Below are 24,486 nucleotides of genomic sequence, written 5' to 3' on the forward strand. Positions count from 1 at the left end.
GATCAAAACTGGTAATCGAGTGCTTTTGTAGATCGCCTGGGTCAATAGCTCTAGTGGTAGAGGTCTTCAGATAGAACTTGCTGAATATCGTTCATAATTTTCCTGATCATGTCATTGTAGTAGAAGGTGACTTTAACTTCCCAAGTTTAGACTGGGAATGTCATGCTGTCAAAACTGGTGCCAGAGACAGGGATTCGTGTCTCATTATTCTGGATATCTTGTCAGGAGTATGATGTAGATACAGATGAAATGTAACACCTATGATACAACCAGTTTTTTTTTAAAATTTACCAGCACGGTTTTTAAAATGTTCTTCTAATTTGGGTATTTTTTACTTCCTAGAAAATTTTCAGTCCGGCCACGAAAATTGATAACGGTCTGGAGTGCGGTGTGCTGACCACATGCCGCTCCGTATCCGTATCCGCATCCGGTGACGCCGAAGGACTGAAGATGTCACGGCTGCCAGTCGGTACCGCTGGGCCTTAAAAGCCTGTTCGGACGATGTTTGTTTTGTTTGCTTTACGAAACTTTCAATAACAGAACTTACGCCAGTATATGCATGTTTCCTCTCAGATTCATGCTTCTTCATTACTTTCGCAATTGAAGACAAAAAAATTTCAGCTCCTAGTCCTTATTAACTTATGAAAGAAAATTTTATAGAAAGGTACCTGAAATAGGATCTATCGTGTGAGAGAGTCAGTACAAACTGCTTCATCAAATTCAGTTTGATATGTAATGGTGGAAATACGAGAGCGTCCTAAAAAGTAATGCCTGTGAATTTTTATTTGAAAACTCTTCAAGCTTTTTAAACCAAACAAACGTAACTAACGTTCTATATCTTTATTTTTCATGGTTACATATTTATTTATCAACATAGTCACCCTGGCGACGAGCACTTTTCCCTTAACGAGAGACTAATTGATACCGTAACTGTAGAACGTTTGACTTTGTTGACGGAGGCAGAATCTCAACTCACCTTGCACGGCTTCATCATTATCAAAGTGAAGTCCTCGAAAGGTTTTGGAAATTGACTAAAATCGGATGGGGTTAAGTCGGGACTAAAAGGAAGGTGATCGATGACAGTGAACCTAAGGTGTCGGATTGTTGCAGACTTCGCAGCGCTCGTGTGTGGTCTGGCATTCTCATTCTACAAGAAAGGATGCTCCATGTGTAGACGAACTTTTCGAATTCGAAACTCGATTACAGCACGCTGTTTCACAAACACCGTGGTAGTTACGTTAGACACCGCCATCTTACACGCTACAGTTCGGAGCCCTATAGCGACACAGGACTGCAAATATGTAAACATGAAGAATTTTATTATTCTCGAATCAGAAGCATACAAATTTACAGTTGCCATACACATCAATAAATATATACACACAAATTGTATTTATATTAAATGTGCCCAGTACTTTGCAACCTCCAAGGCGCTTGGAGTGGCTTGCAGGAGATCAATCTTCGTGCAGGATGTAGGGCACAAAAGGCACTGGAGCATGTGGCTTGTGGTTTGTTCTTGTCCACAATCACAGGACGTATCTTCTGTTATGAAGCCCCATCTCTTCAGGTTGTCTCTGGATCGTCCAACTCCTGATCGTAATCTGTTTAAAGATTTCCACACCAGCCAGCTCTCGTCGTGTCCAGGTGGTAGTTCTTCAGCTTCTGGCGTCTGCAGGTGAGGCGTCGACTTCTTCCATAACTCCAGCCTTGCCTTCTCTGGTGAAATGGTGAGCTTCTCGGATGTTCTCAGGAAGCTCTTTCGCGATCTCAGCCGTTGCTGTGGTGGATTATGTCCATGCAGTGGATGGGCACTGTCCTGTTCCACTTTCAGTCTCTCCTTGTTGGCAGCCACTGTCCTGCATATCCATGGTGGCGCTATTCCAGCCAGGCAGTAGAGCTTACCAGTTGGGATAGGTCTTAAGCAACCTGTGATCAACCTGCAGGTTTCGTTGAGAGCAATATCTACTTGCCTGGCATGAGATGTCCGTACCAGACTGGAGAAGTATATTCAGCAGTAGAAAAGCACAGTGCCATTGCAGAACTGCGAATAGTTTGTGGATGTGATCCCCATTGTGTCCCCGATAGTTTGCGAATTAGGTTGTTTCGGGCGGGGATTTTCATTTTGGTGTTCTTGCAGTGAGTTTTGAATGGCAGAGTTCTGTCGAGAGTGACTCCCAGGTATTTAGGTGCGTGATGATGCTGGAGTTGGATGCCTGACCATGCAGTATGTAGCTCACGATTAGCTTCCCTGTTCCTTAAATGAAAGGCACACACTTGTGTCTTCGAAGGGTATTCACCCAGCAGGATGTGGAAAACCGCCTAAAAACCACATCCAATCTGGCTGGCATACCGGCCCTCGTCGTGCATTCGATCCGGGGCTGGCGCGCCTACCCGAGTCCAGGAAGCAGCACATTAGCGCTCTTGGCTACCTTGGCGGGTCTGACTTAGTACATGGCGTACATGAAGAGAGTCTCCACGAAGATTACAATGATTTCCGACCAAGATAAGACTTGCAATCGGGCGTACCCTGGGCGTCAGGTTTCTCTGGCGGCTGATCCTTTCACACCAGAAACATCATCTTGGTCCTTTTCAGGACCACATTTGACCATCATATCGATGAATATAGAAGGTATATCAACATGAAGAATAAAGATGTAGAATGTTAATAATGTTTGCTTTATTCAAAAAGCTTTAAGAGTTTTTACATAAGAAATCCGGAGGAGTTACTTTTCAGGGCCCCTTCGTAATATTTTTTGTGGTCAACAAGCAGTTCATGAGAGATTTTTTCAATCCTAGGCAGAAAATGTATCTGACTTAGTAAAACCTTTCTTTCTTTTCTTTTTCTTTTCCTGTAGGCCTTTATCCCGCAGGAACTCAGGGTCGGCCGTGTTATGACGGATTTGGCAATGGTAGTGGCAGAGGGTGGCCTGATGCCCTTCCTGCCGCCACCCCGAACCCCCCAAGACGGAATAAGTGTACCCCAGCTGTCTGTGTCTAGTTTAAATCATGAAAGAGTTCGAACGTTTTCAAATGCCTGTGAGTCGTGTAACCGTGGCGGAACGTGGGGACTAGCGCGGTATTCAACTAGCAGGATGTGGAAAACCACCTAAAAATCACATCCAATCTGGCTGGTATACCGGGCGCATTCGATCCGGCTCTGGAGCGCCTACCCGAGTCCAGGAAGCCGCGAATTAGCGCTCTCGACTACCCTGGAAGGGTCTGACTTAGTAAAACTTTTACACTACAGTTACACCCCCTAAAGGGGGACACACCAGTTAAGAGAAATATTGTTCTGACTTTCCCGTCTATGGAACTTTAAATTGTAGCTATATTTCTTCTTCAATCGATCCGCAGTCCAGCTTATATGTTGATGTGATCATTTCTGACACTCCCTCGCAAGCAGCGTGACTTTTCGGGTCATATCGAAACGTCGTCAATAGAATTTAGAGATAGTTTGCAGGCGAAAATTCCTCTTCCATATTTTCTTTGTTTAGGTTGCCCATCGGTTTAGTCAGTGATGAATTCCGGTGGCCGAAACAGGCAGCCACGCGCGTGTCGCAACAAACAGCCGCCCGATCCCCTCTTTGTTCGTACTGACAATACGCGGGCGATGAATACAAATGAAATTATTCCCAGTGCGTTCCATGACGCTTTTCGTGCATTTTGCGACCAATATACACTGTTTAGACGAAGTAGGGCTATGAATTCTGTATGGTGTGATCATTTTATATACAGATTACTTAGTTTTGTGTTATTCCGACTAGTTCCTGTGATCTGTACACATAGCTGGGTTTCCATAAGAATGGTAGAAAATTTTTCGATTCTTTTCATGAATGTCTGTATGACGTTCGATTTTCCATATACATCTAAAAGGCATCCTGCTAAAACAGAGTATTACAGTCATATTGCTTTGCATATGATAACTTAGAGCAGCACCATACTTGACAGCACATGCTGATTGGGTTCTACGTAGTATGTACTCATTTTTAATAGTGAATTGAACAGTGGTACGTTGAAATACTGTAAATAAAAGGGTGACGTCACGTTCTACAGTCAACACGGGTGTTTGCATCATGGACATTTGCTTGGAAATCCTATCATTTAGCTAACTGTATTTTATTTTCTGACGAGAGGATGTCCCTGTAATTAGCAACGGGCTTACACTGCATGACGGTAGAGGGCGTGTAGTATTTATTTTACATGAATCCTCAATTAGTTGTTAGTGTGTATATTTTAACATGCATCTATGATAAATCGGCTTGATATATTTGGAAACGAGTTGTAAACACTTTTTTTCAGGTTTGGCTGTTTTAATTGACAATATGTCCTAACATACGTCATTCGGATTCATTTTCATACTATGTGACGCCCTGTGCATTTGTAAGTGGGCTGCTTCTGTGTTGGTAGCGCTTTGCATTGGATCTCTGCGCTTTCTTGGTAAAAGACTCTGTGGATCATTGGACTCGTTGTTGGAGGTTAATCGCCAGTACTGTTGGGCTGTTGGAAGTTAGTCGCCAGCAGTGATGTAAGTACTGTTGTACAGTTGGAGGTGAACAGCCAACAGTGATGGATGTTAGATGTGAGAAGTTAGCATTGATGGACGGTAGAGGTCTGAAGTGTTAGCGTAGGCTAACGATCTGTACGTGTTCGACTTGGAGATTGAATATTATTCATGATTATATACCTTTGTACTAGATGTCAGTGACGATTTATATTCGTGTCTGAACTGGATGTCACATTATTAAGGTAAAAAAATACATTATTTGGTTTGCAACAAAATCTTTTCGTTGCAGACCACATGCCTATTAGTAGTTAGTGGCTTTAGTAGTTAGAATCTTTTATTTAGCTGCCAGTATTGACGCTCACTGTATTGCAGTAGTTCGCGTAATGAAGATTTTTGTGAGGTAAGTGCTTAATGAAATGTGTAGGTTATTGTCACTACTTCTTTTTAGTCAGGACCATTCTTTTGACTTAATTTGGTAGCAGTCAGATCGCGTTACCGTTGAACATTGAGAGTAATTAATGAATACGAAAAGTTTGAGTTATGTTTGCCAGGGCCAATACCGTAAGTCAGTGTTGAAAGGATAAAGATTAGCAAAGTGGCACTTGCATTCAGTTTCACTAAGCAGCTTAAGCAAATATTTTATTAAGAAGTTTCACATTCTGTCAAGAACAGATGACAGTGAAAGCAGAGACAGACGATACGAGTACAACACGAAAAATATCGCCGTGCCTCAGTAGAGGACGTGGGACTTGGAGATACGCCATCCATAAGGAGGGTGATTGTGAAGAAGAGATATCGCTTGAGGCGCCCGGGGCCGTGGCGAGGCGAAGTCGCTGGTATCAGCAGTTAGTCGTCCCTGCTTTGTCGAGGACTGCGGGCAATCGATGGTGGCGGTTCTTCTTGTCCTCTGCTTGACCGACACAGCTCTCTGTGGTTTAACCACCTCAGCTCTGAGCGCAGCTAAGCACCCATAGTTTTGTGAGCCAGTTCAAATCACTAAAGAAACGATTCTGAGACAGACTGAAAATGCCTCATTGCTACAAGTTACGTGTGACTGACTCTCTCAAACTTACAGACTGCCTTGATTTGTTATTCTATTCAGATTTTTGGGGTGGAAAGAATTTTCCATTCTAGAATTATGCCGATCCCGTGGTGACCTCCAGTTCTTGATAATCAGGCTGTGCTTCTATTCTTTGTGCTACATTCCGATCTCTTTCACAGTTTCATGTGATGTCAAGCTTTAAAACAATTGTAAATGTGCTCCATCTGCCAGATCAGAACGTTAAATCTGGAGGTCAAATCTTTGCGTATATTCATAAGACGCCTTAAAATTCGTGTTCAACGTAAGGTCAGAGGGTCTAGCATTCCACTTGACGAGCATTTTTTTTTTTTTTTTACGCGGAGTTTGCACAAGCTATGCATTACCGTAAGTAAACGGTCACAGCAGCTTCGGTAAGTATCTCTTATCAAAAGTGATATCCCAGTATTGCAAATAAAAATATACATTGTTTCCTTAGATTGTACAACGTCAGGAAATTGTACCGAAATGCAGGAAGACCTGAAGAGCATCGACTGCTGGTGTAGGGATTGGCAGTTGACCCACAACGTAAACAAATGCAATTAATCGCGCTTAAATGGGCAGAAACATCCATTATTCTTTGATTACTCGAATGCAGAAACAGTAACTGGAAGCAGTCACATCTAAAGTTGTAAAACTACCGCAGACAATCGTAAGTAAACATGGGGTATAGTAGTTTTCCTAGTAGCTTTGGTCAGTTCAGACCATACCCACATAACCTGTAACTTGGGTGCGTTGCATACGTACTGGGCGTTACCTCATAACGATCGCTTTCCTTGCACATACGATCAGAGTTTTTGGGCCATGTGACCTACGGACCATTTTGGTTCTACACAGTTAGCCTTCTGTCTGGTACTTAAAGGTAAACCGTATTTATAGCAAAACTGAAAATTTCAATGTTTAATTCTGCTCTTATGCGAAAATTGTTGATTTGTAACGTGGAACAGAGGGATTATGTAGTAAAAATAAAGAAAACAATAGAGATACATGTTTCTGTTATTCATAAATAACTTTCATATTTATCAGTAATAACAGGAAACTCTTGCCATTGATCATGATGAATAACGTTCCACCGAGAACAAAATAACAATAACCATTAAATATCCTTTTATGTTTCTGCATGTAAACTGTACTTGCATCAAAGCTAATTGCTTTGGTTACATAAAAGCCCAAAAGTTAGACACTTAACTAATTTTTATGACTTACAAAATGCAGTTTATATTCTGTAAGAATATAACATACACAATGGACTAATGCTGAATGATGCACGGTTCCATTTATATGCAAAACAGGTAACCAGACAAGCTAAAAAGCCGAGAGAAGTCGTCAGCTCCCAGTTTCCCTCTTACATTTTCATTTGTGTTTCTTTCCCTACTAATGCTACCAGTACCAACGGTAATCTTATCATTTACCATGTCGTTTATGTATTGTACCAAACTACTAGCTGTGGCAGAAATATGCATCTGGAGCGATTTAAAGTGGAATGACGATATAAAACTAATCGCTGGTAAGCCAGACACAAGACTGGGATTCGTTGGAATACTTTTAAGGAAGCGCAGTCCACGACCGAGGTAGCTCACAAAACCCTCGTTCCACCAATACGTGAATACTGATGGTCAGTCGGCTTCTGTATCACACAGGATTGATAGAGAAGTACAGAAGATCCAAAGAAGAGCAGCGCTTTTCGTTACAGGTTCATTAAGTAAAAGCGTCACACAGATGCTCAGCTAACTCCAGTGGCAGACACTGCAAGAGAGGCGTTCAGCATCACAGTAAGGTTTCCTGTTAAAATTCCGAGAGCGAACGTACCTAGAAAAGTCAACCAATATATTGCGTTCTCCTGGGTATATCTCGAGAAAGACGGTGAATATAAAATTTGAGAGATTCGACCTCACAACCGATTACCAACAATCGTTCTTCCCGCGGACTGTTAGCTCCTTCCGGCCGCTGTGGCCGAGCGGTTCTAGGCGCTTCAGTCCGCAACCGCGGTGCTGCTACGTTGCAGGTTTGAACCCTGCCTCGGGCATGGATATGTGTGATGCCCTTGGGTTGGTTAGGTTTAAGTAGTTCTAAGTCTAGGGGACTGATGGCTTCAGATGTTAAGTCCCATAGTGCTTGGAGCCATTTGATTTTGTTCGCGACTGGGAGAGATCAGGTGGGATGAGGTGACAGGGGAACACATAGTAGCCGCTGCCACACACCGTAAGGTGGCGTGCGAAGTACAAATGCAGACGTAGATGTACGTGTAAATGTAAAGGCAAATATATGTCTTCAGTGGAACGAGCAACCATAGGCAGTAGCAGTGGATATGGGAATGGCAGCACGTGTGCTGGAGGTTCAGAAATGAAGCTCGAATAATGAATCTCGATTTATTTAGGAGCAGGGATATGTTTTCGTCGAGTAAAAGTCATCGAAAATATCTCCTGCAAATGGTAAATGCTCCTCATTAACTATCAGGCAGTAAAAATTATTGAGTCCGTTCGGAAGTCAGATACATCCAGACGGTACAATTGGAAAACTGTAGACCAAATTACAACAGCAATTGAAAAGAAAACTACACAGCTTTTTTGCGGGTGTTAAGATTGCTAAGTGGTGTGGATACAAGCAACCAGGTAGACCCAATCTTTCTAGATATTCAGAATGTATTCAGTACCAATCAAAGTATACAAAACAAAATGTGTTTGTATCGGGTATGTAGCCAAGTTAGGGACTTAACTGAGAAATTACTGCTGGGCAGAACGCTGCTACATAAGAGGAGAGTCATCTACAAAACCTCAAGTAAAGTCGAATTTGTCCCAGGATAGTACGGCCATTTTTGTTCTTGTTAAGTATTCATAAATTAATGGATAGCATTAGTTACGATTCCATCTGCGGGCAACCGTTACCAGAAAAAAAACCGCAGTAGTATGAAGTCCGATCCTTACGGAACATGGAACTTACGCAAAGATTAACAACTAGCTTTTTACATAGGTCTAGAGACCTGTAAAATTGTGCACTTCAGGAAATGTAAAAATTTATGTACCGTTTGATTATACTATAAATGAGCCAGTCATGTTATACAGTAACCTGGATGTGCCGTTGGGTATAAATATAACATAAAATCAGTTGTAAGTAAACGTCAGGTACTATTGATAGGCAGGCTGCTCGGAAACCGCTTTTAGTCTACAAGAGAGGTTGCTTGCAAAAGTTATAATGAAGACTGCCTTCGTTTGTGGGCTCTTTGATAGATGTGACTAACAAACGGCAGCAAACCTATACAATGTGTTGAAGAAAAGTATCACACATTCATACAGGAGGTAGTACTGATCAAAACTAGAAAAAAATGATATGTCCGCAAATCAATACCTGGTGTGATATGGGCCAATCTACTGAATCATTCCCATTTGCCAGTTACGTAGTAGTAAACGCTATAGACAGTGCTGCATGTGATTAAACACGCATCGTGGGATATCTTTCAGCCTCCTTCGCAGTGAGCCACGCACTCTTTCAAATACACCTAGAGACAATCGGATTGCGTCACATGCATTGGTTACACACTCTCGTAACGTCTGCACATTGACGATGAATTAGGCATACACCACTGCCTTTGAGTGTCTCCTTTAACAGAAATCCAACAGATTCAGGTCCGGTGAACGGGGAGGCCATGGTATCAGATCTCCACGACCAATCTAGCGGCCACGAAACGTTGCGGTGACGCACTGTCGCACGATCCGTAGAAAATAGTGTGGTGTTCCGTCGTGCATATACCACAGATGTTGTCTTTCTGCAATGATAATGTTCTCCAATAGCACTGCTAATTCATAGCGCAGAGACTGATGATAAGTAGCACTGTTTGGTAATGTTTCACGCCCTATGAGTCCGTCGCCAATAATTCCTGTCCATACAATGATACTGAAGTGACCCTGATGTTATTTTAGTGACAGTGTTGGAGCTGTGTGGTTGGAAAGTCTGCCTTGCGCCCGTCACACTGGGGTGGTGTGTAGGCGGAACGTCTTTATGGCCTCCTTTGTTGGCAGAAGGCAGTGTGTGAATCTCATTAGATGAAGAGCACCTCCTTTGGGGATACGGGCAGTTTCCGCAAGCGTCTGGGTAGAGACCTGCTCCACGAGAAATGTAAGTTCGTAGTCTGCTGTAGTGCGATCCATATTCTATCTCACTTACTTACGTGTTCCTAATAAGCAACTTTTGTTGCCGATTTGATTTATAGTAAACTGTACTTCTGGGTTCTTTAAATATGCATTAACAAGCTGCACAGTGTTAGTGTTATCCTTGGCCAATTGAATCCAGATTCAGATAACATCGCTCTCTGTCAGTTTGTTGTTAATTTTGTGAAACATACACAGCAAATAATCTCCTGTTATACGCAGACTTGACTTAAATTTCAACATCCGCTAACTTGTCCTACGACTTTTACTGGTTAGGCCACCCATTAAAAATAAATGTAACCTGTTGTATTCCCAACTGGTTAACTTCATTATGTTGGTGTTGTCCTAATGCACAATGGCTAAGTACAAGGAAAGTTTACTTTTTAGTCTGTGAAAGCTAAGAGCATTGCAGTCAATCATCTGGTATCAATATGATTTAGTTTTACTTGTTATTGTGTGACAGCAACGAGCAGTGTACTTGGTCATCTTGTGTTACTAAGATTTGAGTTTATTAACCATGGAGCTTTGACTGCACTCCCCTAAAAGTATAAGTTGGTCGTGAGCAGGCATTAATTCACCATTTAACCGCTAGGCTATGAACTATCTTTGAGTTTTCTGCAGTTAGGACGGCACAGTCAAATACGTCGTGCAGTACAAGAAGTTTTAATGTCGATTTTGTCCCATTTTACATTCATGTACAGTTGAATCAGTGGCTGCACCATATGAAAGCGCTGCGTCTGCAAACATTTTTTAATGTTGATGGTATGTATGTACCTGTATTCTGTATGATTTTATTGAGACTTTTGTATTGTATGTGAAGATTTTGTATTGCGCGTGAAGGTTTTAATTTTATATTCTTGTCTGAAGGAGGCAACGGCCTTGCCGCAGTGGATATACAGGTTCCCGTGAGATCATCGAAGTTAAGCGCTGGCGGGCGTGGTCGGCACTTGGATGGGTGACCATCCAGGTCGCCATGCGCTGTTGCCATTTTTCGAGGTGCACTCAGCCTCGTGATGCCAATTGAGGAGCTACTCGACCGAATAGTAGCGGCTCCGCTCAAAGAAAACCATCATAACGACCGGGACAGCGGTGTGCTGACCCCACGTCCCTCTTATCGGCATCCTCAACTGAGGATGACACGGCGGTCGGATGGTCTCGGTAGGCCACTCGTGGCCTGAAGAGGAAGTGCCTTTTTTTGTCTGAAGGTATTATTGTGTGTATGACTATTTTTTATGTTAAATTTTGTAGAGTGAGATCTACAGGAGCAAGGAAAGTTTTTAGCCAGGAGTTTCTGTGAAAGAGGTGTCAGCAGCAGTTGCACTGCAGAAACCCAAGAAACTGTAGTGACAACAGAGCTAAACTATTGAGAATACAGAAGGAAATCGACAGCAGTATAGAGCACTTCGAACTCTGGAGACTGAGGGGATATCCCATTGTGGGCAAAGCAGATACCAGAAAAAGTTAAGCCAGACGGAGAAAAAGCAGAAGCAGGCAAGAAAAGGCAGAGAAAAGAGACGGGAAAGATGAATCAGATAGGAAACAAGGAAAGGAATGAGACAGAAAAGCCTAGGAAGAGGGGAAACGAGCAGAGGCAGATAGAGAAAAAGTGGAAGCAGACAGAAAAAAAATTAGGGAGGAGATGGAAGTGTTGCGACGGGAATCCGATGATCGTATTAAATCGGTAGAAAAAAAAGTGATTGAGGGTTCTAAGAGAGTTGATAGCAATGTGACCAGGCTGGCCCAGGCTGAGAGGCATCTGAAGGAAGTGGAGGGAGGAGAGGAACAGCTAGTTTTTTCAGGGAGTGCAGGCTCTGGAGGAGTGTACAGAATCTGAACTCACAGAACCCGTGCGATTCTTGGAAACTGAGAAGTTTGTCTCACTTAAATGAGATCTAGAGAACCGAAGAAAAAAGACTGAGCAGCCGCAACTTGTGGAGTCCCTGCCACCGGCAGAGAGCAGGATAAGAGCAAACAGTGAGTGGTATATATAAATGAAGAAGGTATCTTTCCTTTCGGACATCTCCCGAAGAACAGATACCATCTTCATACATATATAGTTAAGGCGCACCGCCCATTTGATCATCTTCTGTGCGGATGCACAAACAGTGCCCGAGCTCTTACGGGGATCGGCGGTAAAGCTGCGAGTAATGAGTATGAAGGGCAGGGGTACTATGAAGATAGTGCGGGATAATAAGTTGCGAATGTGGGTCTCACGGGAGGCGTGCCAGAGATAAGTCCCTGCAGTTGCACTATCCTCTGTGTCCTCGGTGGCTCAGATGGATGCCGGCACGGTAGCTCAGCGTGTTCGGTCAGAGGGTTAGCTGATCTCTGTAATAAAAAACTGAGTCAACGGCTCAACACTGAACTTGAACGGGTGTCATGGGACATCCGCACCCAATAAAAGCAACGAACAAAATAAAAAATCCAGAATGAGATTTTCACTCCGCAGCGGAGTGTGCGCTGATATGAAATTTCCTGGCAGATTAAAACTGTGTAGTGCACTTGCCCGCGAAAGGCAAAGGTCTTGAGTTCGAGTCTCGGTCCGCCACACAGTTTTAATCTGCCCGGAAGTTTCAAAATTAAAAATTAAAAAAAGGTGGATAGAGCGTCTGACATGTAAGCAGGAGTTCCCGGGTTCGAGTCCCGGTCGGGGCACACACTTTCAACTGTCCCCGTTGACTTATTTCAACGCCTGTATGTAGCTAAGGGTATTCATTTCATTGTAATTTCATAGTGAGTGGTATATTTGTCATAACTCTATGTCTAGTGGCGGGCCGCCACCAATGCGAGATAGGAGCATTGTATGGGAAACGTGTCCATCGTCTTTCAATAGACAGGAGGTTGATGACTTTTCAAAAAATAGTTAAAATGGCTCTGAGCACTATAGGACTTAACATCTGAGGTCATCAGTGCCCTAGAACTTAGAACTACTTAAACCTAACTAACCTAAGGACATCACACACATCCATGCCCGAGGAAGGATTCGAACCTGTGACCGTAGCGGTCACGCAGTTCCAGACTGTAGCGCCTAGAACCGCACGGCCACTTCGGCCGGCTGATGACTTTTCACTAAGCACATTTTTCACCTACACTGCAGGTGGAGACCCGCGTATTAACACTTGGATAGGGCAATGTAAGGACAGGCTGCCAAACTCCTGGCCAATCCTGTTGCATCCTGCCTACTCGTCAAATATGGGGTGCCTAGGAAACTTGCTTTCTCGGATCGCCAGATAACATTCAACCAAATCGTTTCAATGAATTTTGTTACAAAAGGAAATGATTACAAAACTTAACTTTGTGTAAAAAGAAGTGTTGGAAGCAAAGGGCGACAGACAAAATAAACAATGTTCTTCAGTATATACAATTCCTAAGATGCTGGTCTTGAAGCGCTTAATCTCGATACTGTTGTAGAAGTGGGACGCAGCCAGTCGGCGGGGCGCTTACGTCCTCTTCGCTTAGAGGTCGCTGCCGTCGCGTTGTCGTCCTGGAGAGGGGTCGGTCAGCGTGCGATTGGCTGACGTCTGCACAGCCCTCTCTACTTTCTCATTTCCGAATGGAGTGCCGGCATTTGACTTTACGGCGTAACTAATCCAAAGAAAGAATTCAAGAGTAGTCAAACGAGTGGAGAGGTTATCGTGAAAATTTTGCTAGTCATAGACGTGTTATATCCTTTTGCGGAATTCGAAGCTGAGATCAGGAAACTGCACTGATCAGCTGCAGAACAAAATAGAGTATGATTAAGTATCATGAGACCCACTCCACTTGCAACAAGACACTTCCAGTCTTATCTGCACTATCTTGAGGAGATGGTACAAATGGTTCTGAGCACTATGGGACTAAACATCAGTCCCCTAGAACTCAGAACTACTTAAACCTAACTAACCTAAGGACATCACACATATCCATGCTCGAGGCAGGATTTGAACCCGCGACCGTAGCGGCCGCGCGGTTCCAGACTGAAGCGCCTAGAACCGCTCGGCCACACCGACCGGCTATCTTGAGGAGATTTCAAAATGGAGTCAGCTTCTCGACCATCCATACAGTAATGGCCAGCTGATTCAACTCTTCAGCAATACAACTGCTAACATAAAGAAAGTGGCACTACAGTAGCACAAGAGGAGTGCCAAAAACGTATAGCAGCGTTTCTTCTATACAGGTTAGAAGGTGCTGACCACCACCTCTCCTGTAAGCTGAAGATTAAGCCATGTCAGCTATTCTCTTTGTACGTTGCGCCATTCAAAATAAAATGCCTCGTGTTTGCAGATGCGACCGATCGGAAGATGTTACGCATGAGGAGAATAATTGGGATCCACCAGTTCTCGAATTTCAAAGTTTTTGTACATCTACATCTACATCCATACTCCGCAAGGCACCTGACGGTGTGTGGCGGAGGGTAACTAGAGTACCTCTATCGGTTCTCCCTTCTATTCCAGTCTCGTATTGTTCGTGGAAAGAAGGATTGTCGGTCTAATCTCTCTGATATTATCCTCATGGTCTCTTCGCGAGATATACGTAGGAGGGAGCTATATACTGCTTGACACTTCGGTGAAGGTATGTTCTCGAAACTTCAACAAAAGCCCGTATCGAGCTACTGAGCGTATCTCCTGCAGAGTCTCCCACTGGAGCTTATTTATCATTTTCGTAACGCTTTCGCGATTACTAAATGATCCTGTAACGAAGCGCGCTGCTCTCCGTTGGATCTTCTCTATCTCTTCTATCAACCGTATCTGGTACAGATCCCACACTGCTGAGCAGTATTCAAGCAGTGGGTGAACAAGCGTACAATGGGGTTAGCTTTGTTTTAGTTCATATTACGTAATTTTTGTTTGTTATGTAAGTTATTTAGAGATACTCCTTACCCATAAGTTCTCGCTAGTGATTAGTAGTAAGTTTTCTGTGTAATTTTGTATCCTGATTTGACTTATGGTTACTGTATTTTGTACATATGCGTGCTGTCTTTATAGGAATATAATGGGTAAAGAGATGCATTGGGCGTCAGAGTTAGACGCACTTCGTAAGACTATATTTATTTTAAAATTTGTGTTCAGGCCCACGCCTGCTGGTCGGAAAGGCGCATGGTGTAATAATTCCTTAATGCACAAGCATAATGTCTGTTTTGCAAATGTTTTAGATTGAAGTGGAGTCACCGTCAGCGAGAATTATCAGCGGATCCAGACAACATTGTTGTAGTTTTGTTTTAGAACTACGGAGAAGTTAGAAGGTAACAAAGTACGGTATTGTTTCTCCAAAATTTGTTTCCTTGTCGTGCTTCACCTCGTTCTCTTTTTCCTTAAAGTCTTGTGCACCTGTTTCACGATGGATGTTTTCTGGTGAGATTGCAAATTATCTTTGGGGTCAAACCGTTAGTTTCAACCCCTTGTTATAGAGTTTCAAAGGGCGCAGCGAATCATACTGCATCGTAAAAGGTGACTTTTTGTGTGTGGTAAGAGGAAGTTTAATGGATATCGTGTTTTGCGTGGTTCAAATGGTTCAAATGTCTGTGAGCACTATGGGACTTAACTTCTGAGGTCATCAGTCCCCTAGAACTTAGATTAGGAAGGTTTAAGTAGTTCTAAGGAGATCACACACACCCATGCCCGAGGCAGGATTCGAATCTGCGACCGTAGCGGTCGCGGGGTTCCAGACTGTTTTGCGTTGTCACAGAATGCACTGGATATGTTATGAGTTTTTCGGCCTACCAACATCCATTAAGGAAGCCTTACGGTACTTGCCGGGTTGATTTTTAGGATTTTTAGGATGCCAGTTTTTACCCGTAGAGCACTGAGAAATCGCGACCGTGTTGTTAGGTGTTTTGCATTCCGCTATGTGATTTTGTTTGTTCATTGGCCTGCTCAGGTAGAAAATGTAACTAATTTGTATTTACGCCACTCTCTCTGAAATCGATGCACAACAGACATCTCAATTTGATCACCATACAGGAAGACCTATAGCTGAGAGCCAACAGTAATTTCGATAAGCAGGAAATTCAGGTTCGAGTCCCAGTGTGGCACAAATTTTAACTGTCGTCATTCTGTTATACAGCTGATGTTTTAACAGTTTTTCTTTTTTTTTAGTAAGGAAGATTTTTCAGTCAGGATTTGAAACAAACATTTGGATTTGGTACAGAACTGCGAATTAATTTGCATTAAAATGTGGTGGAATAAAAAGAGTTAATATTGTTTGTTAAATTATTCAAGGCTGCACATTTACATTCTTGTGAAATGTAATGACAGGGTTATCACGCTGTGCTAAGGTTGTATAAGTGGCCAACCTTTGCTCATTGAAGCTGATGAATGTGTTGCGAGGATGTGCAAGAAGAGATGCAGGTAGCAGGTACAGCAGAGGTAGGCTGTCACTTGCAAGTGAATGCTCGGCCCAGGGGTCCAGCACGCACTGGGGGGCACAGGAGCTGCCACGTGCCGCTCTGCTTGGCGTACGGCGCCGCAAATAATGGGGTCGACAGGCGCCGGGGTCAGTGAACCCGTAGCCACTGGACTGGGAGTCCACTCACTAGAAGGAACACTGTTCACGATAAATTATATTTTTTCAGTGTATATGGACGCAGTGAGCACAAGCAAAGACAATTCATTCTTGTAAATAATCACAAGATTTTACTCAATAGGAGTGGCCGTTCGGTTCACAGTCTGGAAGCGAGCGACCGCTACGGTCGCAGGTTCGAATCCTGCCTCGGGCATGGATGTGTGTGATGTCCTTAGGTTAGTTAGGTTTAAGTAGTTCTAATTTGTAGGCGACTGATGACCTCAGGAGTTAAGTCGCATAGTGCTCAGAGCCATTTGAACCATTTTACTTAATATTAATTTGATTTCAGTAACCACAAGGAATGTAAATTATATTTCACACACAGTTTTGTACATAAAAGAGTGGTAGTCGCCACCAGTTAATCGTGTAACTAACCACACAGTAATTTTCAGTCACTAGATTAATTTACTTTATGTCTTTTTCAGTTAAATTAATATGCCAAACTTTCGACACGCCAGGTTAGCCGAGAGCGCTAATGTGCTGTTTCCTGGACTCGGGTAGGCGCTCCGATCACGGATCGAATCCGCCCGGCGGCGTAACAGCGGAGGCCGGTGTGCCGACCAGCCTGGATGTGGTTTTTAGGCGGTTTTCCACATCCCACTACGTAAATACCGGGCTGGTCCCCACGTCCCGCCTCAGTGACACGGCTCGCAGGCATCTGAACATAATCGCACTAATCCATCGATTACACTAGACGCAGACAGTTGTGGTACACTAATTCTGTCCGAGGGGGTACAGGGTGGTGGCAGGAAGACCTTGCCAAATTCGATTAACCATACCGACCCTGCGTCATTGTGGGAACAAGGCACAAGCAAAGAAAGAAAGAATTAATTTGCCAAACTTTTGCTACCTTAACAAACAATTGTTTTTCTGATCAGAATGTCGGGAAACAATATTTCGGATTCTGACGAAGAAAAGTGGATGTTATCGCAATTCTTTTGAAATATTTTTCATTTTTCATACGCAAATTTTGCTTTACCTAAGACAAAAAAAATTTGTTTAATCTTACGCCAATCATGAAGATATCCATTGTAGCAAGCCTACGCTGTTACTCAGACCAAGTAAGTAAGGGGATTCGGCGGAGGGCTACCGTCTGAATAGATAATCCGGGGGATCGCGTCTTAGCGGCTGTCTAGTGCTGTTCGGCACACTTTGCTATTCTTGAGTAAATGTACGTTGGCAGTCTATGGTAGTGCGGACCTTATTCTGAGCAACTCGCTTCCTTCTGTGTGACTCAAACGCAACTTGTGTTTCCGATCTGACTTACTGTAAACTGTACTTTCAGATTCTTTATCTCAGAATTCGCGAGCTGCATAGAGGGTCTTCGTGTTTTATTCTTCGTGCAGTCTTCCATGTCAATTTTTGTACTTCACATAGTGTTTGCCTCATTATTGGTCAATTTAACCGAACTTCGCGCTTTGTCAAAAAATGTTCAAATGTGTGTGAAATCTTATGGGACTTAACTGCTAAGGTCATCAGTCCCTAAGGTTACACACTACTTAACCTAAATTATCCTAAGGACAAACACACACACCCATGCCCGAGGGAGGACTCGAATCGCCGCCGGGACGAGCCGCACAGTCCATGACTGCAGCGCCTGAGACCGCTCGGCTAATCCCGCGCGCCCGCTCTTTGTCAATTTGTTGTTAATTTCACTGAACATTCATAACAAATAAATTCCTGTTGTGCGCATACGTGGCTTAAATTTCAAGACCTTTTATCTTGCTTACAAATTTTGCTGTTTAGGTACCCATTAAAAATAAATATAACCTGTTGTATACCAGCTGGGTAACTTCACTGCTTTGGCGTCGTCCTTGTGCGCAGTAGCCAAGTACAAGGATAAATTACTTATTATTTTGTGCAAACAACGAGCATAGGACTCGCTCATCTGGTAAGGTATCACTACGATCAAGTTTTACCCTTTATTCTATGAGAGCAACGAGAACTGAACCCGCACGTCTTGTATTACTAAGATTTGGTTTTATTAACTAGGGAGAGCTGAGTCCACTTCCCCTAGAAGTATAAGCTGGTCGTGAGCTGGTAATAATTCACAGATTAAGCACCAGACTAGGAACTTTCAGTCTCGCACTTATTTTTAAACATCCTATAGAAGTATGTGCACCGTGAACGGTCACAGGCTTGGTTGCCTCGCAGACGAATGCAAACACATTTCACAGACACTCAAAGAAAGATGCCTAATGCCCAATAAAACCAACCTAGAAAATTCCAGTTACCAATTTTTAGGACATATCTTAAAATATTCTTCAGTGCCATAGATAACGTGAGCATTAACACAACTATCACAGGGGCATATAAACAATCATTCTTTTCCCACTCGCTCCCTGATGAAAAAGTGAGGAAAGATTATATTTTATAGCTGTTGTGAACGTTATAGCGATCTGCAGAGTATAGATCCAGATGTAGAAATTGTGCAAAGCAGTTCTCCACCCGAGATTTGGTTTGACCGTTACCGTACTATACCATGTATGCCTGGTTCTTTTGGGATGGTATGATATCGAGATGCTCGGAGAGAAAATTACCTGTGGTAGGACAGTTCCACATAGTTAAAAGGGTCAAGTGTTCGAAGAGGCAAAATCGACCTCCACTATATGGAACACTAATATCTATGTTATCTAAACTTATCTCATCGCAATTCTTTGTCTGCTTACGTTTAATGTGACTTCTGTATTACAATGATCTTTGATGTAACACCTATGTAAATGTTTTATCCATCGTTGATGTCCATTTATGTCAATATAACTAATCTATGGACGTAATTTTAAAAGTAATCTTCTGTAAAAGAATGGAAATGTTAAAATTTTACTTGTAATACTGGTTGATTCATAAGGGACTTAGGTTTATAATAATTAAAACATGAAATGAGCACTGTCTGCAATGAAACTGGCTTGGCGGGAATATAAAAGGTGGATTTGGAGGTCGAACTGTAAGGCTTTTTCGTGGCAAGAGCTAATTATGTTACAAGACATTGTTAACTACTAACACGTGCGAAGTGTTCGTATCTTGTGTTGCGGAATGTGACAAGGAAAGCAGCAACTTTATTTAATATAGCCTCGGATGTGACAGAAATTTGACTCATTATTCATGGCATACATTGGTCAGCTATGTACTATGAAAATCTGACGTTAAGAAGAGAATTTCCAGAGCTTATCATACAGCAAGAGCAATGGATACTTCTGCCGTCTTTTTTGAGAACCTACAGCAAATCGCCACAACCTTCGTCTCAAATCATCCAAATCATCATTTGAGTACTGTAGAAATGCATGGACCTGTTATTTGGCATCTTATCCAATAATAATAAGTTGTGTTCTTTACACACTGTGTTGAGCACACATATTTTATCCTGAGTCATATACCTTAGCAGGGTACTGTTCCACATGACGCAATGTTTCTGAGTATCCTATTTAATGAACTGAAAAGTAATTGATCTGTGTAATAACATTTGTGGAGCAGTAGATTTCTTCATTCAATGAATCTTGTTCCTGAAGTATTCCTCTCGTTTTTCATAGAAAAATACAGTTTCACTAAAGTATAATTGCCAAAGAAAGATCTATATTGCTTTGCTTAAATGTTGTTCTTATTTAAATACCAGTACAGTATTTTTTACGTGAATAAAACTCAGATTATTCAGAATAGTTACTGACTAGTAAGCCTGAAAGACAGGCATTAGGAGTAATTACTGAACAGGTTTGTGAGCCTTGATCTGAGTCTACTGATAGATTAGTTTCTGGGTCCCCTTGCTAATTGTTGAGTCTTTTTTGCGGTGTACATCACAATAACAGAGCTAAAGAAGCGCCATTTTTATTCTTATAACTTGTGTGCGCTATAATAAATAAGTGGCTATTACTGTTCGGATTGTAACAGGTCTAGGAACCACATGTTTAATTTGAGCTATATAGCATAAAGAAGAGAGTTCTCCTTGAGAAAAATATAGTAATAACAAAATAAAATACAATTATTTGAAAACCATTTTAATGACAGTTTCTTTCGGTAATTAAACTGATAAAACGCCCACCTGTTCAAGTTAGAATTGTTCCATTATTAGTAATCATTTACCTGTAATGATCGTTAGCCTACTGCTTTAATATACAGATAGTAAGTATCCAAAACGTTTTAATATCACTCCTATATCGTTCATGACAAACGACTGGTGCATTGCTTTCTGAACTGTGCAACTGTCTCGTGTCGTATAAGATAAAAGTAGAATTTCAGTATCGAGTAAAGTGAATACTAATAGTTAATTTTCTTTATGAACAGTGCTATTACTTGGCACAACTTTGCCTAATTAGGCTGGCGACAATTTGCCTTTTACGTAATTGCAGTTTACTTTATTATTAATAGAACCTTAGTTCGATTACTGTTTGTTTTGCTACTGTTTTCTTCGTATAGAAATCTTTCGAGAAACGGAGATTAGTCCGATATCTTATCTGCGCACGATCACGGTCATTCTAGTTTCCTCTCACAAGAGTAACATTTTCGAGTAGTGCAAATTCGGTAGTGTTATAACTACTACAAGAAACTCCAGAGAACAACTTGGGATCGACTTTTAATTCTTCGAATTAGTAATATGATACCCATCTACCAAAACAACCTGCAATCAGTACACAGACGTAATGGTAACTGCAAACTAAAATTATGTATATACATCTTGTTTTTAAGACTGGTACACTAATTCTAAGAAGGAGAAACAAAAGTCTGTTTTCTTTCTATTCGTAGTTTTCTGAGGTATTATAGCACAATGGTGTCTTAAGTCCGTGTAACATACTACTTTTCGTTCGAAGTTGTTCTGAAGTGTAAAGATACAGTGATTTTCCTAAATCGATTAAAGCGAATACCGGGATGGTTTCTTTGATGACGATATTATTATTTCCTGGCCAATCTTTCTTTAATTCGAGCTTGCATTGCTTATCTAATGACCTCATAGCCGGCTTAGTGTTAAAATCTTATCTCCCTCTCCATTCCTGCATTGAAACTGTATGAGGATGAGTGTGGAATCTGTTTAGCTATCGGAAAGATGATTCACTTTTCTGAGTAAAGGTTGTGGTAATCAGTTCAGCTTCAAACATTACCTGATTCATCGCCGTAACAAACAGTGCCAATTTGCAATACATGTATGATTCCGCTTCCTCGAATAAAGACAGTGGGACTATCACCGAAGTGTCACGTTAAGATTCAAAGACATTTCGATTTTAGCGCAAGGAATTAAATCTGAATCAACACGTGCAAACAGTATTCTGCTTCTGTGGCTAGTGATAAATGAATATGGCTGCCACGTGGAGGTATAGGATTTGGTTCCAGTTGCTACTATACATTGATTGGTACTAAGCGTACCAAGCGACCACTGTTTCGTGCCAGGCGCCACTTTCGTCATGCTTGGCCTCCCAGGTCCCCAGCCCTTAGTCCGTGCGATTATTGGCTTTGGGGTTACCTGAAGTCGCAAGTGTATCGTGATCGACAGACATCTCTAGGGATGCTGAAAGACAGCATCCGACGCCAATGCCTCACCATAACTCCGGACATGCTTTACAGTGCTGTTCACAACATTATTCCCGGACTACAGCTATTGTTGAGGAATGATGGCGGACACATTGAGTATTTCCTGTAAAGAACATCATCTTTGCTTTGTCTTACTGTGTTATGCTAATTATTTCTATTCTGATCAGATGAAGCGCCATCTGTCGGACATTTTTTGAACTTTTTTTTTGTTCTAATAAAACCCCATGTCATTCCCAGCATGTGTGTCAATTTGTACCTCTCTATCTACATTATTCTCTGATTTATTCAGTTTTCAAATTTATATTGACTTTTTGATCACCCTGTACTTCTAAGTTACTCATGTTGACAGATGTTATTGATACGAATTCTGAAATATTTACTTTGTCTTCTTTGATGAAGGAATTTCGGAAAACTATTTTTAATAACTCCGATTCAGGGGCGTTGTCATCGGTAATAATACCATTGGTATGGTGCAGTGAAGGTATCGATTGTGTCTTGTTACTGGTGTAATTTTATGATAAGAGATGTAAGGTCTCCAGACAAAATATTCGACAGCCAAATGTAGGTTTCTCTTGATTTTCCTAATCCGTTGCAACCAAATTCTGGGACGGTTCCTTAGAAAATTACACAGACGATTTTCTTCCCCATCCTTTCATAATCTGAACTTGTGCTCCGTTTCTAATGATCGCACTGTCGACGGGACGTCAAATTCTTATCTTCCTTCCTTCCTTCCTCCGGTAGGTAAAATATTTCAGAAAATTATGTAGGTATTGTTAATCAAGGATAACGCAAAAGAACACAGATTTGTTATAGAAGACATTATACTTAACATCACTTTCCTCCGGCTTCACCAGTACATTCAGTAGGTGATAATTGATCCTAGCTGAGATTTGTTTCGAGACCACGACTTGTTGAGGCTCCCATCACATCGCTTGGCTACATCACCAGATTCTGATTTTGGGAATTTGGGTCTGAGCACTATGCGACTTAACTTCTGAGGTCATCAGTCGCCTAGAACTTAGAACTAATTAAACCTAACTAACCTAAGGACATCACACACATCCATTACCGAGGCAGGGTTCAAATCTGCGACCGTAGCAGTCGCGCGGTTCCGGACTGTTTGGGAATTTAAAATTAATTTATTTATCTCTGCATTCAAAACGGTTTATTACCACAAGCCACGTGTGTAAATAATTTTCGTATTTTATTGTTGCTTTGGACATAGTTTTTCGGATTTCATGCACAGTAATGTTGTGGCACAGGTCAGAGCATTTATCCGGGCTGTATCGCAGACTAACGTTTGCTGTTTTCGAAAAATTAGGGGGAAATCACAAACTAAAACAATTTCTTGAAAGTAAAGAAATCTTTACGAAATTTGAGCAAAATTTTTCACCGCAGTAATGCTGCACAAAAGTACCACAAGTAATGCAGCGGTAAAGTAATTATCTGTGCACAATAGACAATTGCATATTTGAAATGAGGACGTCAGTTGGTGCTCAAGTGTGCGAGATGACAGCTGCGTCCGCCAGCTTGGCTGGATGTTGTCGCGCTATTAGACTGGCAAATGTGGGAAGTGTTGCACAATGAAGCACTAATCCCATGTTTATCAAACTTAGTGGTGACGTTTGTCTCATAAACGATATTAAATGATTAAACTTTATTCCGCTCAGAACTGATGTCCATCACCGACATTAGCATGAGATGTGGCCTACACGGACACAAATGCATTCGCATATTCTTTGTGGCGTGAAAGCAAATCCCATCCGAAAGTCATCTTGAGAAATTTCTTGCTATGCCTGAAATACTTCTTGTGTCAATTCAAGAAGTGTGTTGACTGGTGACCGCTATGAAAGTACGGTATTTGTTTTAACACAAATTTTTTACTGTTTCTACATATACAGTACTCTTCGCAACAAAGCAGATCGAAAAACAATAAACAAATCGTCGAAAATACGCATACACTCTCTAATCAAAACTACCCGGATACCTATTGCGGGACATAATACTAGTCATTTCCTTTCATGTTCCACTCGCAAATAGCCGGCCAGTGTGGCCGAGCGGTCTGGAACCACGCGACCGCTCCGGTCGCAGGTTCGAATCCTGCCTCGGGCATGGATGTGTGTGATGTCCTTAGGTTAGTTAGGCTTAAGTAGTTCTAAGTTATACGGGACTGGTGACCTCAGATGTTAAGTCCCATAGCACTCAGAGCCATTTGAACCATTTTGAACCACTCGCAAATAGAGCGAGGGAAAATGATTGTCGATATACTTCCATATGAGCCGTAGTTTCTCGCATATTATCTTCGTGATCCTTACGTAAAACGTACGCTGGTGATAGTATAATCGTTATGCAGTCAGCCTCAAACGGCGGCTCTCTAACTTTTGTCAACAGCGTTCCTCAAAAAGAGCGTTGCCCTAGCTCCAGGGATTCCCATTTGAATTCCGATCTCCGTAATACTTGCGTGTTGTTCGAACCTATCGTTAACAAATCTAGCAGCCGTATTGCTTCGATGTCTTCCTATAATCCGGCCAGGTGCGGATCCCAAACACTGGAGCAGTACTCAAGAACAGTTCGCACTGGAGTCCTATATGCGGTCTCCTGTACAGATCAATCACACTTTCTCAAAATTCTCCCAATAAACAGAAGTCGACTATTCACCTTCCATACCACAGTCCTCACATCCTCGTTACATTTTATATCGTTTT

This window comes from Schistocerca gregaria, chromosome X (assembly GCF_023897955.1).
Source record: "Schistocerca gregaria isolate iqSchGreg1 chromosome X, iqSchGreg1.2, whole genome shotgun sequence".
NCBI lineage: Eukaryota > Metazoa > Arthropoda > Insecta > Orthoptera > Acrididae > Schistocerca > Schistocerca gregaria.